This window comes from Chiroxiphia lanceolata, chromosome 13 (genome assembly GCF_009829145.1).
Source record: "Chiroxiphia lanceolata isolate bChiLan1 chromosome 13, bChiLan1.pri, whole genome shotgun sequence".
NCBI lineage: Eukaryota > Metazoa > Chordata > Aves > Passeriformes > Pipridae > Chiroxiphia > Chiroxiphia lanceolata.
Genome location: NC_045649.1, coordinates 19,828,323 through 19,846,349, shown reverse-complemented (window position 1 = coordinate 19,846,349; position 18,027 = coordinate 19,828,323).

Genomic DNA, 18,027 nt, shown 5'->3' with positions numbered 1-18,027 from the left:
GAGCAATACATGGGGATGGCAGGGATGCACTCAAACCATCTGCATTTGCACAGCACTTGGCAGCAACACCAGCAGTGAGGCAGCCTGGGTCTGGGGGTGTAATAAAGGGACTGGAGAGAAATGAGTAAAAGTCACTGAACCAATTTACGAGGCATTAGTGCTCTGGCTCTCACACTTCAGCCCCTCAGCAAGAATTCTTTGAGAGCAGCTCCCTCCCCCCTGCTCTTGGCAAGCGCTCAGGCAGGCTCAGCTCGGGCAGGCTCAGCTCGGGCAGGCTCAGCCCAGCCACACGTCCACCAGCAGCTTGTAGAGAAGGCACAGGCACCTCCTTCCCTTCTCCCATGTGCATTCTGACAACACAAACCAGCCTGGAGAGCCGTGCCCCTGGGAGTAGGGGGCAGTGAGTTGGCAGTGGGGTCCATCTGACACGTGAGGTGGGAGCTGTGGAGTCTCACAGCCCATCTGTGGTGTTGCACAGCCTGGGCCCCATGTCTGGCACTCCCCCAGCCCATCACAGCACTCCCACACGAATGGCAGGGTGTCCCAGCCTCTCACACATGGATGGCAGGGTGTCCCACTCTCTCACACATGGATGGCAGGGTGTCCCACTCTCTCACACATGGATGGCAGGGTGTCCCACTCTCTCACACATGGATGGCAGGGTGTCCCACTCTCTCACACATGAATGGCAGGGTGTCCCAGCCTCTCACACATGGATGGCAGGGTGTCCCACTCTCTCACACATGAATGGCAGGGTGTCCCAGCCTCTCACACATGGATGGCAGGGTGTCCCACTCTCTCACACATGAATGGCAGGGTGTCCCAGCCTCTCACACATGGATGGCAGGGTGTCCCAGCCTCTCACACATGGATGGCAGGGTGTCCCACTCTCTCACACATGAATGGCAGGGTGTCCCAGCCTCTCACACATGGATGGCAGGGTGTCCCACTCTCTCACACATGAATGGCAGGGTGTCCCAGCCTCTCACACATGGATGGCAGGGTGTCCCAGCCTCTCACACATGGATGGCAGGGTGTCCCACTCTCTCACACATGAATGGCAGGGTGTCCCACTCTCTCACACATGGATGGCAGGGTGTCCCAGCCTCTCACACATGGATGGCAGGGTGTCCCACTCTCTCACACATGGATGGCAGGGTGTCCCACTCTCTCACACATGAATGGCAGGGTGTCCCACTCTCTCACACATGGATGGCAGGGTGTCCCACTCTCTCACACATGGATGGCAGGGTGTCCCACTCTCTCAAACATGGATGGCAGGGTGTCCCACTCTCTCACACATGGATGGCAGGGTGTCCCACTCTCTCACACATGGTTGGCAGGGTGTCCCAGCCTCTCTCACACATGGATGGCAGGGTGTCCCAGCCTCTCTCACACATGGATGGCAGGGTGTCCCAGCCTCTCTCACACATGGATGGCAGGGTGTCCCAGCCTCTCTCATGGGCATTGCAGGGTGTCCCAGTCTCACACACGTATGGCAGGGTGTCCCAGTCTCTCACACACAGATGCCAGGTTGTCCCAGTCTCTCCCCACCATGGAACCATATTCCAGGGAGCTCTGGCTGGCCCCAACTACAATGTGCCACCCATCTGGGTCTGACACTGCGTGCTCCAAGCAGGACCACGGCTGTGCAGCAGGGGACAGCTGTGTGTGCTTGTGTGTGTGTGTGTTCCTGTGTGTGTGTGTTCATGTGTGTGTGTTCCTGTGTGTGTGTATTCATGTGTGTGTGTCTGTGTTCATGTGTGTGTTCATGTGCGTGTGTCTGTGTTCATGTGTGTGTGTTTCCATGTGTGTCTGTGTCTCTGTGTGTGTGTTTCCATGTGCCTGTGTGTGTATCTATGTGTCTCTGTGTGTGTGTTTCCATGTGTCTGTGTATGTGTCTGTGTGTGTCTGTGTGTTTTTGTGTACCACAACAGGGCCCCCCATGGCTGGGAGATCTCCAACCCTCTATGGTAAAGCTGGGAGAAGGGAGGGGTGACTGGTTTCGTGGGACACCCACGTCACTGGCATGACTTCACACACGGAGATTAAACCACTGCAGCACTGGCAGCTCAGTGTAACAGATGAAAGGAAAATCCAGACACTTCAAGGGGCATCAAGGAAAGCATTTGAGATATGGGTCATCTCATGTCCTGTAAACGCCCAGTGCAGCTTCCCTTCAGGAACTTGTTTATTCGCAGACTCTGCCAGGGAACAAAGTAGGAGTGAGACACGTCCCTTTTCTGGCGAGTTTACGAGTGGATGTGGTGGGTGGGAAAAGACCCTGAGGTGAACAACACCCCAGCACGGCCCTGAGAGCAACCCAAAGTGACCTACTCTTTGTAGCACCCTGCTTTTTTCACCCCAACACTGTAAAATCTTACTCGCAAGATAAAACTCCCTCTGCACTTGACTGGCCACACGGATCCCAGCACAGCAGAGGTATCTGCGTGCTGCAGCTTTTGGGATGACGGCTCTCCTGTATCTGGAATGGTTATTTGGTATATAGGTTGCAGTTCAAGCAATAATCTGACTTTTTATCTCCCCTGAAGCTCTCACAGAACAGTAAGATGCATAAAAAATTAAATGTCAGCCTTTTTTGAAAGAAAAATCAACATTACTTCAGCCTTTTTAAAAATCATTTTCTGTTTCAGAGCTTCCTGGCAGACATTTACCTGCTGACCAAGTCAAGCAGCCAGTGCTGCTGAGTGCAGGGACTAAGATCCACTGCCCTTGGTCACCCCACCACTGGAGTCAGGAGCTTGTAGGCTGAGGGGAAAATGGGGAGAAAGCCATATGAAAGCCAGGATCAGGATGGGCACACAGCTATGTAAACAGTGCAGGAAGGAAAGGGTTTGGGAAGCACAGGCAGGGCTCACACAGGGGGAAATCTCCACAGTCCCTCCTGCCCCAGCAGCCCCACAGCATCACCTCTCCATCGCCTGCTGCATACTCTGCTTCTGGTTATTTTCTGAATTAATCCCACAGTCATAAAGAGTGTTTGCACTGAAGACTTTACCAAGAATTAAGATGGATATTATCCCTCTCATTTCATCTCTTCTACACCAAAACATGAGCTTCCTATTTACACTACCAGTCAGAGGTGGAAGCTGGGCTGCTTCGACAAACAACCAGCAGAGTTACTGAATGAAAGGTGATGATTTTCATCATTTTTGCTTTAGTAGGAGAAGAAGAGATTGTGTTGGTTTGGGGTTCTATTTTAAGAGACATGCCAATTAAAGCAGATATGTTCTTTGTGTGAAAAAGATTTCACTGAAATCAAGATTGTTTGTCAGAAACCTTTGTGGAATTTTTTTATCACACCTCTGCATTAGACCTGCTCTTCAAACTGAAATCACAGATGAAGGTCAGGGTGCCTGAGTTAGCCTGCAGGCTTACTTGTTGCAAATTCTTGTGGATTGTGTGTCTTCACTGCACAAATCAAAGGGATTCATGATTCCTTCCTTTCAGCTCACTGGTGACGCAGTTACGGCTCCTGCTCAGAGTGTCACTGAGCTTTTGTACAAAGCGGGTGCATTTTCTGCCATCTGTTTTTTCCTATCATTTCCAAACAAGGAAACAAGATCATTTGGGATCATTCCCTGCTGAACATTTTAGAAGAAAACCCTGCAGTCATTAGTCTTTATGCAGCCAGAGGTCTCATACTTGATGAGAGATTTGCCTGATTAAGGAGCACAGAGTTGATCCTTCCACAAGAGATCTAATTTAATGAAATGAGTATGGTACAGCCATAACAGTGCTCTGGAAACATCCCAGAAAATGCTATTGCATATCCCCAGCAAACATGCAGTTCCACCAGCTTTAACTAAAATTCCTCAGCAGTTTTTTAAGTACAACTTCTACTAAAAAAAAAAAAAAAACCGAGCTACATTCTTTTGTTTAACAAACCTGACAAAAGGAAGCTGAGTCAGATTCCCTCCAGGATACACACCTCAAGCTGTGACAAAAAGGAAACCAGTTACCAGGTGGAAATGACTAAGAGCACTGCACTGCCCTGATTAAAAGGCCCAGAAATAACAACACAACGTGCTGCAGAGATTATGCTTTCCACATGGAGCAGTAATTGTTATTTTTTAAACTTTAAGTAATGCTTCTTCCAGAGAGCCTTCAGACAACAGTCAGATTAGTTGTACATTTCAAATGGGAGGGATTTTACCACGATTGTCTGAGCTGTTCAAAATGAGCATTTGGGGTTTATTTTTATAACTGAAGGAAAGCTTATGCTCTCCCATAATTCCTGACTGGTCAGAAAAACACTGACACAGGGTTAGTACTGTGACTGAATTTCAAACCTTGGCAGACCTTCACTTGCACAGTATCTGTAACAGGGTGAGTTTAACAAGGCAGACTACTAGGTCTAACCTTTATAAACTGTTACAAAAGCATTCCTGGGCTGTATTGCCGAGGGTAAAGCCCTTCCCCAGTGAGAGTCAGATAGTAGGACATTGCTTTTGAGAATCAAAATCCTTAGTTGCAGCTGTGTCAATAGCTAGCTGTCTTTGGTTTCAATGACTGTGCTTATTAAGAAGGGCTTATTTATCACGTGGAATTTCACCAGAACTGGAATTACTTGCAAAAAAAGAAAATGCCATGGGCTGCTTTACCAACTTTGCTGGGATTTGTGGTGGTTAGGGAAGCAATGAGTGTGTTCCTGCAGCTGTGGTTTCCGTGAATTCCTTGAGGAGAACTCCACAGACCCTAATCAGAGGGGACAGTGAACAAGCACTACAGTGAAAACCTGAAACCAGCTGTAACCAAGAACTGTCACTGCTGGAGTCAGCCTGCCTGGCTGCAAGGAAGGAACTGGAGCTTCAGCTCACCTGACCAGCCTCCTCAGCAGCAGATAAAATATAATTCTGAAGGAAGATGCAAGTTTTGATGTCACATTTATTCTGTGCAGTTACCAATCCCATTAACTTGGACTAACCCACTCACAGGTATCTGTGCAAGGGAGAGCAGGCAGGTCCACAGACAGCACAGTGAATGAGGGCTCTGTTTCTGCCCAATATAACACATTATTCCCCTCAGCAGCAGCAAGATGACAGTTATTACTTTAGATTCCCAGAAATGTCAAATTTAAACTATGCACAAGCACCTTCAAAGCAGAGTTGAGTTTTACTCCCCTTCAAAAAGGGAAGACTATTTTAAAGTTTACTAGCATAAGTAGTCTGGCAGATTGCTCAGACACCTGCGTTTAAGTAGCACAGGCTAACATCATAAAGTTTCATAGAAAGAGATGCTGCTCTGAACCAGACAGAGCTAAGCCACGTGCCACAAAGTCCAAAACAGCAGCTGATGAACATCTGTGGGAAAAGCTCATGGGAAGAAGTAAATGATCCAGTAGGGGCAGCTGGATATAACATGGAAAACTCTTACAGCAGCACTGAACTGACCAATGAAAAAGGCCTGGTGGCATTTGGGAAAGGGAGCAGGAGGAAAACACTGTGAAATTCCAAGTAGATAATTATCACTCCTTTTATTTGTGCCACCATCTCCATCTACGAGTCACACAGACAGTGGAAAGTTGTTAGATGTTATTGTTCCTATTCATTTTTTATCTGTTCCTTTCACTTTCACAAGTTAAGAGTTCATACACAAAATGAGGCACCTAAACAGTAAATGTACCTGCCAATATTGTCTGATCATGCACAGGATTTTCCCCATTAGTAGAACTTGATGTGAATTAATAATACGTTGTTTAAAACACTACCCCCATGCTTGCAAAAGGCACCAGTCATCAAGGAGTTTTTCCAAAGTCTATTGCTTTGGCCCTAATGATAAAGAGAAATAAATCTGGAAGTCTCAGCCCTACAAGCAAACCTGTTTGCCAACATTTTGAGTCAGCAGCTTTGAAATGTGGTGACATTCGCTGCCTAGGAGGGACAACAGGGCAAATGCCAAAGGAGACAGGGTGCTCTGAGCCGTCAGGAGCTTTGCTGCCTGTTGGAATGGGCTGCAAGAATGGATTCTTCATTCCATAAAATCTCAGTGGACATTTGCTCACAGCCAGAAAGAGGACTTAAAGAATCAGTTCAGCACAGATGTAATCTCTAAAGCATAATGGGGAAGGGTTTAGATCATAAATCAGGTTTCTAAAATTTCAGTGGAAGTGTCTTCCTCAAAGCTTATAAATGGTTTTCAGTTATTCTACTGAGCTCTGAAAAAGAGCATGTGAAAAGGCCTTTAGAAACTTTCTCACTTGTTTCTTTGAACTTTTCAGTAGAAATTACAAAAATCAGGTAATACAGAGTTCATGTAGCAGGTATAAGACAGACCTGGATAACCTTGGCCTGTGAGATGAGCTCAGTGATTACAGCAGGGTGCTGATGGCACCAAGGTTGTAGGTCCAACCCCCTACAGGCCATTACCTTAGGAGCTGGACTGATTCTTGTGGGTCCTTTCCAGTCAGAATATTCTGTGAAATACAATTCTGTGAAACATTGGGGTTTCCTTCTTTCCTTTCTGAGCAGTGGAGATGATGAGCTCCCTTCCCTTGTCCTTTGTTTAGAGCAGCTGAGCAGCCCCCAGGCCCACAGACAGGGACATCAAAGGCTTTGGGACGGTTGTGAATACATTTGCAAGGGTAAATCATATCTGGGCCTGCTGCCTGCTGGGAGCACCAGATTATCAGGGAGCTGCATCCTGATCAGATAGCTGAGCTTCCCTGGAAAACTCCTATCAGCATCCTCCCTGCCCCTCGCTCAGCAGTGACACAGCAACGGCTGGGGTTTGTGTGAGGAGACTGGACTCTGCTTGGGCTCCTTGCATAAGACTTTGAAAAATGTCACCTCATTATTTGCTTAACTTTTTTTTTAATAATTAATGTAACTTTTTTTTAAAAGCCATTCACCTTTGCTGCTGTACATCCTAGAAATGTGAAACAATCTGACCAACCTCAGCCTTCTGGCAAGCCAAGGGAAATCAATGCCAGCACCTGTGCTGGACTGTGATGACAAATAGGAGCAAGAGAATATATAACTGTGGAACATTATTAAAACTTTAATTTTTTTAATAATTAAAGTTATTAAATCACACTTAAGATACATTGAACATTTGCCTACACTTACTATAAGTCATTCAAAAATGTAAGTTTTAAGTCCCACACTTCTCAGTTTTCTTCTGCATTATTTAGTAAAAAAATTCCTCTTCCATTTGTATTGCACAATGCCAGAGCTACACCTTTGTGTTCAGTTCAACGGGCAGACAGGGATCAGGAACAGGCAGGAGGCTCTGAAGAATCCATCACAGTCCCACAGGAGGGTCTGGGCACTCAGCACAGGCTGGAGAAAAGCCCACTGGTCCATCAGGAGACTCTGACACCTGTGTCTTGGTGAACTTTCCCCACTGCCACTGCCCCACAGTCACCCTCAGAAATGTAACCCAAACACTGCAGCTTTCCCTTCTGTCTGCCCTGAGTGCTCTCCAGACTTAAAACTCACCATAATCAAGATGTTACAAATATTTTCTCCTTCTGGAAGGCCCACCTACACTGTCTTGTTCCCAGGGTTTTCACTTTACCTGTGAAAAATCCTGTTAAATTTCATTTTTACGTTCAGCGCTGATAGAGCTTTAGAGGAACTCAGTCTCATTCATATAAGGGCTCTACCTTTTTGGCTTCCATGTATAAAAATCCTCCAAACTGCTTTGAAAATCCTGTTTGTGCAAAACAGACATAGTTTGTGCTGATCAAATATCAGACCCTGAAAGTACCATTCAGAGTTGCAACTCCTAAAGCTCTTTCTAAAACAATACTAAATAACACACCAACTTTGGTCTTTCTCTCAGAGTCAGTTTCCTTTTATTCAGCTCCCTCATTAGAGTCACCAACAAATAAGTAGATATAGCAATAATAAGGCTAAGTTTATCTTGTTTCCTTTTCCTCCACTCCCTTTTCTCACTGTATTGCTAAAACTTGGAACAATAACAGGATGCCGGGATGCAGGGTGGGAAAAGGCTGACTCCCAGCTGGAAAACCTTGGAGACTGGAGAGCTGAACACTCCCAGTATTGCTTAACGAAAAGAGAAGTGGATTTTGCTATTTGATCTTCATTTTTTGTGTACTGCTTAACATTTTGGGATACTGTTGATTTGAGTTTGCCTGATCTGAGGACAAACCGAAGCTCCGCCAACGCTGACTCAGGTAAGAGATAAATGTTATTTGCTGTCCTTCAGCTGTGAAGTTCATTGCAAAGGTTTTTTACCTCCACCAAAATTATCTTCTAATGTGTAAAATAGTTTAAGAAATACCAGCAAACAGGCTCTGAATTTTATATACAACCACAGATCCCTTTGGGCCTCACATCGAGGGCACTCACACCAAGTGCAGACAACAGCAGAGTTGTTTACAGCTGACACTGCAAATGGAGAATCTCTGGCTTTCTCGGGCTATAACACAATACTCCCAGATTGTTTAAGAGACATTTCATGATGTGTTGGAGGAACATTTAGATTATGTTGTCAATGCACATTCATAATGGAAAAGGGACAGAAATGATCCTGCAAATTGCACCTGTAAACCCTTTAGGAAAGGATTTCCCTTGTGGTGGGGACAGTTACGGGTCCAGAACTGTTTGGAGGGAGCAGGTGTGTGCTGGGCTATGATTTGGTGTAACAGGTTTTATTATCAGGTGGCTGGTTGGGCACTGCCCAGGCTCCCCAGGGCAGTGGGCACAGCCCCAAGGCTGCCAGAGCTCCAGGAGGGTTTGGATGATCCTCTGGGGCACAGGGGGTGACTCTTGGGGATGGGCCTGTGCAGGGCCAGGAGTTGGACTCAATGGTCTTTGTGGGTCCCTTCCAACACAGCACATTCTGTGATCCTGTGATTAAAGTGGGGTTGTCTTGGTATCTGTCTTTGAGGTGCCACGGCTTTACTGTGCCCAATGCCAAGAGGTGACAGCCACCATGTACCAGCTGTGGCACATTGCTCCTGCCAAGAGATTTATTTAAGGCTTAGAGGGGAGTTTACATAAACAGGTCAGTGATTTTGCCTCCTAAAATCAAGTTTAAAGTGGCCCAGGTGCTTTAGCACCCTAATCCTGGGCTGCCGGGTTTTACAAACCCTGTTCTAAAAGACCAGCAATTCTTATTTCAGAGGTTTCTTGATCTCAGTGGTCCAAAAAGACCTATTTTTTCTGATGAGGTATTTTATGAGCAGTGGCTTGATACAAAAAGTTGGTTGAAAAGACTTTTATCTTATCCTAAAGCTATTGTAACAGGTCCCTGAACTAACAAGCTCCCTGTACAGCCTGCAGAGATGAAGCATTTATGCATAAGAGATGAACTGATTGTGTTTTTTTCTGTAAGAACTCTATGCTGTAATAGTGGGACTGTCAGTGTGCACAGTACCTCACTGTGCTGGTTGTCACACTGTAATAAAGATAAAAGTAGGAAAGAAATGCAAGGAAAAAAAATGTGGAAGATGAATCTCTGCAAGAAAATCTCTTGCATTCTTAGCTATCAAAGACTTTCCAAGTTGGCTGCTACTGCAGTTAACAAAGGCATAGTTAATCAATGTGTCCCTGCCTCCACTGATTATAAATCATTAGATCAGCATTTGTAAAAGCACACAGTATTACAGATGTTCATGTAGGATAAAATATTAGACAAAAGCAAGGATGCTCCAGTGATTTACAAAAGCTTCTCATCTTAGGTTAATTTGTGCCTTGTAACAACAGCCCACAGAAATGCTGACTTGCAATTTATCTGCAGTATCTCCAGGAGGTACTTTTTATCCTTAAATAAAGGGTGACCCACAAGAGAAAAGGACACTGGATTCATTTAGCATATGAAAGCCTTAGAACAGTACAGTATACCATAGAGAAGAATGTGAAATTACAAACAATAAAACAAATTAATTTAAAAGCAAAATATAAACTCCATTAACAAATCATTCCTGCTTTGCCCACAAACCTGGCTTTGTTTTTCAGGCTGCTACAACAGAAGTATTTCCCAAAGCTTTGCTTTAGCATAGGGTCATAGAACTGTTTTTCAAACATTTTAAAACTAATGCTAATGCTGACATTGTGCCATGAAAGGGATACCTGTCCCTCAGCAATGTGCAGCTTGCAGGGTGGGAGGTGTGAGGCAGCTGGGGCAGAGCAGAGTTAACAGGTCTGATGCCAGGTTTACTTCACATCCTGCCTCTGCTGAGGGAAACTGCACTGAAAACAGGATACAGGCAAAAATCCTGGGGCATGGTTTAGAAGCTGCTCTGATTTACAGCACTTGTGGAACAAAGGCCTTCACTGCACATCTTTAAATCAATTACTTCAATTAATATTTCAAATGAAAAACAGAAAAACTTTTTTTAAATTATTTTTTCTTATCAGGGTATGTGTCTACACGACTACAGGTTTAAATCAGGCCAGGCAATATTGTATATTTTCTAAAAGAACAGAGATTCACAGAATTGAGATAAAGGATTAATTCTAGCAGCTGAGCTTTCTATAACGCATCTCATGATATTTCTGGGTTTTGCTCAGGTTCCAGAGGTTTAACTCAGAGCTTCAAATGTTAGCGCCAAGAACAAAATAAGAGGTTCCTTGTTTTTGTGAGAAAATTTGTTGGACGTGAAATTATTTTGGTGTATTTTTTTTTAAATAAATGTCTTTCCTCCTGTTATCCTTGTGAGTTTACAAACCAAAAACCCCTCCAAGTTTAGCCCTGATGTGTCTGGTTTCCATTCTATCCAGGAACAGCAGACAGTGGTTATTGTGTAAACTGGAGGTTTGCTAGAGCAGAGATGCCCAGCTCACAATGACTAGAACAATTCCCCACATGTGCTTGTGAAGAGCTGAGCAGAGTCTGAGCTTGGAGAACAGACCTTGGCAAGCCCAGAGCTGGATCCTTGTTTAATCTGTGATAAGAGTTTGTTGATCCCCCCGTGGATCCCAGTTCAGCCCCCACTCCATCCCAAAGGCCTGTGCAGGTGTATCAGCACTGCAGACACACAGAGCGGAGAACACTCTCCTGTCAGGTCATGGCCAGGAGCCACCACTTTAGCTGCCAAGGAACTTGCAGGCATCCTTCTCCAGAGCCTGTCCAAGCACAGAGCCCACTGCAGACCCAGGGATCCTACCAACTGATGCAGGGAACAAGGATGTGCAAAATGAACGTGCATCTGTTAAGGAAACTTCCCTGTCCAGCAGCCACACTGCCACCCCCAGACTGGCACTGCTGGGACAGGACCCCCTTCACAGCAGGGGCTCCAGGAGCCAACAGGTCCTGCTGGACTCCCCACACCCCACACACACTGTCAGACCAGTTTCCTCACCAGTTCCACCCCGGTTTTCCCATGGCAGAGCCTCAGATGTCTCATTCCATAAAGCTATTTGTGCCCAGTGCAGTAGCACAGAAACAGCCCAAGCTGTCACCTCCCAAACAAAGCAATTCCTGAGTTTTTCTCTCCTCCCAGTCCAAGCACACCAGAGTCTGGAGCCCTCAGCTCCCTCAGCTGGCTGGGCCACGTGTACCTGTGCCCTTTGTTATACACAGGCTCGTGGCCTCCTGCCTGGGGCTCCACTCATCTCCCACCCCCAGAGCCCACCCTGAGCTGCCCCTGAGCCCCCCACACTGAGCCCCTCGACACACCCTCACTGCACGTGCTGCCCACCTCCCAAACTGAACCAGAATCCCTCAGAATCACACTCTGAGTTGGAAGGGAATGGCCCATACAGGGGTCAAACCCACAACCTTGGTGTCATTAGCACCAGCTGAGCTCGTCTCAGGGTCACTGCAGTGAGCCTGACCATGAAATATGGAATAATTAATATAAAATTTGGAAGAACTGTTTGCAATTCTTCAGTGCAGGAATACAAATTTGCCCTTCCGTTTGATTTCCACACACCTTCATATGAATTTCAGATTTGCCAACAAGAATGGAACTAGCCGTATATTGAATGGAAGGTTTTGCTGAATATTTTAAGTTTTCTCATACTTCTGAACTGGATGTTATTTGTGCCATGAGTCTGTTTAATACACATGCTGCTACACACATCTCTTGGGCAGGCAGTGAGATTTGGGGCCCAGCCCTTCTGGGTGCTAAATAAACCCCATGGAGGTTCACAGGGCCTGGAGCAGTTCAAGAGCTGTGATTTCCAGAGCTGACAAAGACAGGAGAAGGGCACAGGGACAACTGATCCATCCATTGCACTGTCTACACTTCAGTTTTACTACTCTGAGAGTATCCCAGTAAGTATTTACATCCAGTAAACCAGAGGCAAGCAGGTGCAGTGACACCAATAAGTATTTTTGTGTCAGACAGACAGCAAAACTCTTAGAAAGTGTTTTCAAGTATTTTCTATGAAGGCCCAGAACTTACAGTGAAAAATGACTGGTATTTTAGAGGTTACCTGGGACACACTGCAGAAATGGCACATGTACCTTCCCAAAGAGCAGCAGAGAGCAAAGAGTGTTCTTGTGTCCTGACACTGCTGTCTGAATGCGAGGCGGTACAGAGCACTGTCACAGGTAGAGGTAGAGCAAAACCAGAATTGTTTTAAATCTTCATTTTCAAAACCCAAAGAGGTCAGTTCTATTGTCCCAGTCTAGTTGTCATCAAGATCCTTCTGCTCCTGTCCAACTTCACCAGCCAAAACTTGAGGAGAAAGAGCCCCCATTTCTATTATACATTCCTTTAAAAAGCCTCCTGTCAGTCTCCACAAACTCACAGGAGCCCACCTGGCTTTGTCCCCACTAAAGTCACCATTTCTCTGCATCCTCTGCATCCTCCTCTCTCCCCAAACCCAACATCTGGAATGGTTCTCCTGACACCTGGCAAAGCTCAGGGGGCACAAGGTGGGTTATCTGCAGCACACAGGGGCCCTGGGCCTTATTGTGTGTGACAGTGCAAAGGGAAATTCCACTTCCACAGCGTGTCTGGAGGATACAGTTGAATTCCTTCTCCTGCCTTTGTCCACATTTTTAAGCAATCCTTTGGTAGGACCAGTCTTCCTTTTCCCCTTCCTTTTATGATGCTATCTGGTATGACTTTGTGCTCTGGAAATCCTCTAGGAGCCCCAAGTCTACCTTAACACATTGCTTGAGCAGACCAATGGCCTGCTGCTGCTCTCATGCAAATGAGAGGAAATCCTGCCATTGATGGGAATGGTTCCTGTGAGATGTTCAACTTCATTGGCAGAATCTCCACTGGCACAGAGTTTTAGGTCACCATCCCCATTTGTTTTGTGGAATACTCCCTCCCCCTACCTCCAGTCCTGGACCTGAATTCAGAAGAGATTTGCATTATCTTAGTGGCTTTTACTGTCATTATCTTTCAGATATACATGATCTATCTGCAAGACAACCAGTTTACTCATGACTTGATGATCTTAAAGGTCTTTTCCAGCCTCAAAGATTCTATGATTCTATGTTAGAATTAGGCCAAGCAATCAATACTACTAATAATCAGACTTTTCACCACTGATCTAGAAACCTACAATGAAATAGTATACATTATATATAGTCTACTAGTAATATAATTAATATTGTCTATTTGCTCAGTACTGTTAATTTAGGTGTTTATTAAACATAAACAAATATTGCTACACTGTGCACATTTTAATATTTTTCAGACTACCAACGCACTCTGTCAAAGACACTTACCCAGCACAGAAATTAAGAAGTGAGGGCAGAAAGCAGAGAGCACAAAGAGCTGGAATGCTTTTTGTAATGGGTTCATTTTGCAAAGAAAATAATGTCAATGTGACAGTGAGAGAGCTCTCACCGATCTCTGTAGCACCATTTAACAAACACATCTGCTTTGTACTCTAGATGTGCCAGCAGCAGCCTTGGTAAAAGTTCAGGATTGGAATGGGTACTGAATTACTGAATAGTAATTGCACTTGGAGGTGACTTCAGTTTCAGACAGGAAGAAAGGGCACATTTCTCTGTGGAATATATTGTCTTATTTTCCTGCTGTGAAATTGTGAGCTGTATCACTTGCCTTGTATGGATTAATCTTGGGCTTCTTTACGTGATGAGAAAGGGTTCATTCACACAGGAAAGGGGTTTTCAGTGGCCTTGATTAAAACGTGAGCTGTGGGAGAAATAAATGTTCCACCTATACAGCCATTAAAGAGACAAAAAAACCCACCTCAGCCCAGAAAATATCTCCATCTGTGTTTGGGGTTCAGGTAGCAAAGCCACACGTGCAGCACTGCTGGGAACAAGAACTGCCCAAACATCAGGGGACTCAGAGCATCACTCCCAGGGCAGGCAGCAGCTCGAGCCTGGGGGGACAGGTTCCTCCTGGCCTCTGCTCTGGGGTGGTAAAACTCATCAGCCTAATGATCTCCTTAAGCCAGAGCACAGGCAACAGAGCAAAACACAATTACTCCACATGGAAACACACTGACAAATAAAAGTCATACAACTTACAACAGCTTTCCTCATCTTTTTAAGCTTCCCTGAATTTTCAAATTTTCAGGCTCTCGGCTTCCCTTTATCAGCACATCAAACTGGCAATTTGCTTCCCTAGTTTTAGTTTGATTTCCAGATAAGATTTTCCTGACGAGGTAAGCTGTAAGTAAAACTATTGAAAGGCTCATTGTAAATTCACTAGGGCAGTAATAATATCATTTGCATCATCTCACAACGCATGGAGATTATAACAATGGAAATGTTCCAGGAAAGGACCGTAACTGTAGAGGTGGGCAGAAAAGGTCTAAAGTTAATTAAGCCTGGTCTAGAAGTCTAGTTGAATAAGGGCAGGAAACAGAGAAGAATGAACTGACATTTGAATTAGACATTTTAAAAAGGGAGAAAAATACTGAACACTAAACAAAATCTATCCAGACACACCCTGTTTTTTTAGCCTCTTGCCCAGACAGAAAACAAGAGATTTATGTATATGTACATGCTTTCTTTATCTGCCAGAAAAATAATTTTCAGAGGAAATACTAATGCATTCAGTTCCCCAGGAGAATACCCTGGACAAAGGAATGAGCACACTGAGCCAGCTGAACATGGTTTCTCTGTTTCAGATTACTGTTAGTGCAGTAAATACCAATTACTGTGACCTGGGCATGATGCTTGTGTTCCAGACAGATACTTTTGCTCTTGAGCTTTTGTTAAAGGAAAATGTCAAAAAAATCTTATCTGCTGTAAACACAGCTACATTGCACCTTTAAAAAAATCCTGTTTATTGCATGTGGTTCCTCAAAGGATTGTGACTTCTCCTTAATGAGAGTGACTCAGCTGGAGCTCTGTGCTAGGAGGCCTCTCTGATAGTAAGGTTTTATCTGGAAACAAAGGGGAAGTAGAGAGAGCTCTTCATTACATTATTCTTACAGTGTACCTTATTTTGTTTCAGCTTGTCCTAACTCTCAAATATCCAGTGACAGCTTCAGCTGATCTCTGTGCAGAGCAGAGCTAAGCAAGGGCAGTACCAAAACAGATCCATTCTGAAAGAGGCACACAGTTTATTGTAGGGAACAAAGCCCCTGGTCAGAGATTCTGGAGAAGTCTTTTAAATGACAACAAACAACTCCAGTATGCCCAAACTATTCCACTTCTGCATTGGAAGGAGCAAATAATTTTTGAAGGATTCCCTTGTCCCCCCACTCCCCAAAAATCAAACGTCACCTGGGTGTGGGGGATGCTGGGGATGAGGGAAGCTCAGTGCTGAGACACCTGCACCTCTATCTCTCCCACTGGAGCCACCACAGTTTGGGATAAAGAAAAGGAAATTGGCTCAGAGCAAGAGAGAAAAAAACTGGATGTACAACCACGTAAATTTGTCCCTTAGACTGATCATTGCCAAAGTCAACGAGGCCCTTCTGAGCAGTGAGTGCCCCTGACTGCGGGGTCATCCCTGGAAATGGCTTTAGGAATCAAGGGAGGGAACAAGCGCTTTGTCTGTTTGCAACACTGGCACTTCATCACTGTTTGCAGCATCTGTCTTTATCAATAATTAATCTGGACAGGAGATATTTCCCTCTGGGCTCTTTATTTTGGACAAAGAAGTCATGGGGGGAAATGTCTGCAGTTCCAGACTGTGATGCAGGGTTATCCCACCCACCTTATCAGCTCACTTCAGAACAGGGCTGTATCTAATGCAAAGTTAAGCCCCCAAAATAGCTCAGATTTCAACAGCATTTGGCAACTGTCATCAAAAGATGTGGCCAAGAACAAATTTTCTGTCACCTGACTGTGAGCTTCATCCCTGCAACATCTGCAAAGCAAATAAGTCATCCCAGTCATGGGGACTACGGGCTTCCTGATAGTAAAAAACACTCCAAACCAACAGAGCACAGAATCTTTATGATACAGGGATGATGAGCTAATAATGTTCTGTACCAATACCTAAACTCTGCTTGTGGGTTTGAGCACATCCACTAAACACCAGAACACTCCTGCTCCACAGGAGTCCTTCAGCCCTTGTAAACCCGCTCCCAGAGAGCAGAAGCTGTAAAAAGCTGTAGCAGAGTAGTTTGTGACCTTAAAACTCCATGCTGTCCATACTGGCAACAACTCAGAGAATGTCAAAACCTGATAATATATGATAATATATTTATTTGTTATGAAACAGCATCAAAAATTGGTTTAATAGTTTAATCACAATTGAACTTCAACATATTTTAGCAGCTGGGTTCATCCTGGGCACTGTGCTTAAGCACATTTTATCCCTTCCTGTATTTTGTACTCACAGATTTGTATGTGAAGTAAAATAACATATATGTATGTGAAGTAAAAGGCTTTATGCATGGAAAGACTGGCCAATACCATTTGCTTCTTCTTTAAAGGACTCTAATCCACTTTGGGGACACTTCAGGGAAAGTGTTTATAGTAAAGCATTATGTGACTGTAGTAGAAGAGTAAGAACCCTTCAGCAGCACCAGGACACACGGATTTCAGTGCTTCATATCCTGCATCTGCTCCGTTTCAAATTGGTTTTCACCAGCACTCAAGTATCTAGCACTTCCTTAAGGTTGATGGAAAGACCAACCCAGTAACTAAAACATAAACATATATTTAATTTGTTTCCCAATTATTAGATTCACAAGGAAGAAACTCAGATAAAAATCATGTTACTATAGATTGACAGAAAAATTATTTGATTAAAAATGAAAATAGGAATCAAAGCTTGTGCACATGAACTAGAGAAGCAGCCCCTCCTGGCTGGCTGACTTCACTGTGTAGGAGTTTTGACATGACGCATAAAAATTAGCCCTGGTTTCTCTTGACCTATGTGGAAGTTGCTTACTTTTGTACAGACCCTACAGGTACATAGAAATAGAGCCACATGTTTTATTAGAGCAGGTATGAGATTAATTTCCACAAACAGAAATGTTTCAGACCCCAAACAGATTTAAACAAACACTATCCACAAAAAGCTGCAGGTAAAGACCACAGAACAACCAGGCACAATCTATCAGCCCATCTCCTCCAAATTTTTTAAGGAAAAGATACTGTTTGAGGTTTTCTTGAATTCCAACAGTAGCCCAATCAAGAGCTTGGTAAACCAACATCTAAGCCAAATAAAAGGTTATTTGAGAACAGGAAATTGAACCTGAACCACCACCAGCAAGACACACTAAAAAAACACAAAAACCAAAACAAAAAAAAAAATGGTTTTATAACTAATCCATTCCTTATCAGACGTAAGTCATGTAGGAGCACAGACAGCACCCTCCAAACTGCAAATCTGTTTTTGAAAGTTTTTGGAAAATGCACATTAAGAGGAGGTTAAATAGAAATTGAGAGAAATCAGTTAATCCTTCAAGCTCTGAGATTTTTGGCCTTGGTGCTTGACTGTCCAACAGACTTGATTCAGAATTCCCTCAGCCAGCATTTCCCAGCAGAGGATTTTTGTGAGCCAGAGTGGGGCTGTGACCCTGTCCTGCCCACAGAGCTCTCCTGTGCACAGATGAGAATAAGCCAAACCTGCTACAGGCTGGGCTTTCCCCGCTCATGGCAACAGCTTTACCTCAGTGGATCTACCCAGCTAAAACATTATGAGGCACATCACTGGTGTAAAACCAACTGCAGCAAAGTCAGGAGAATTTA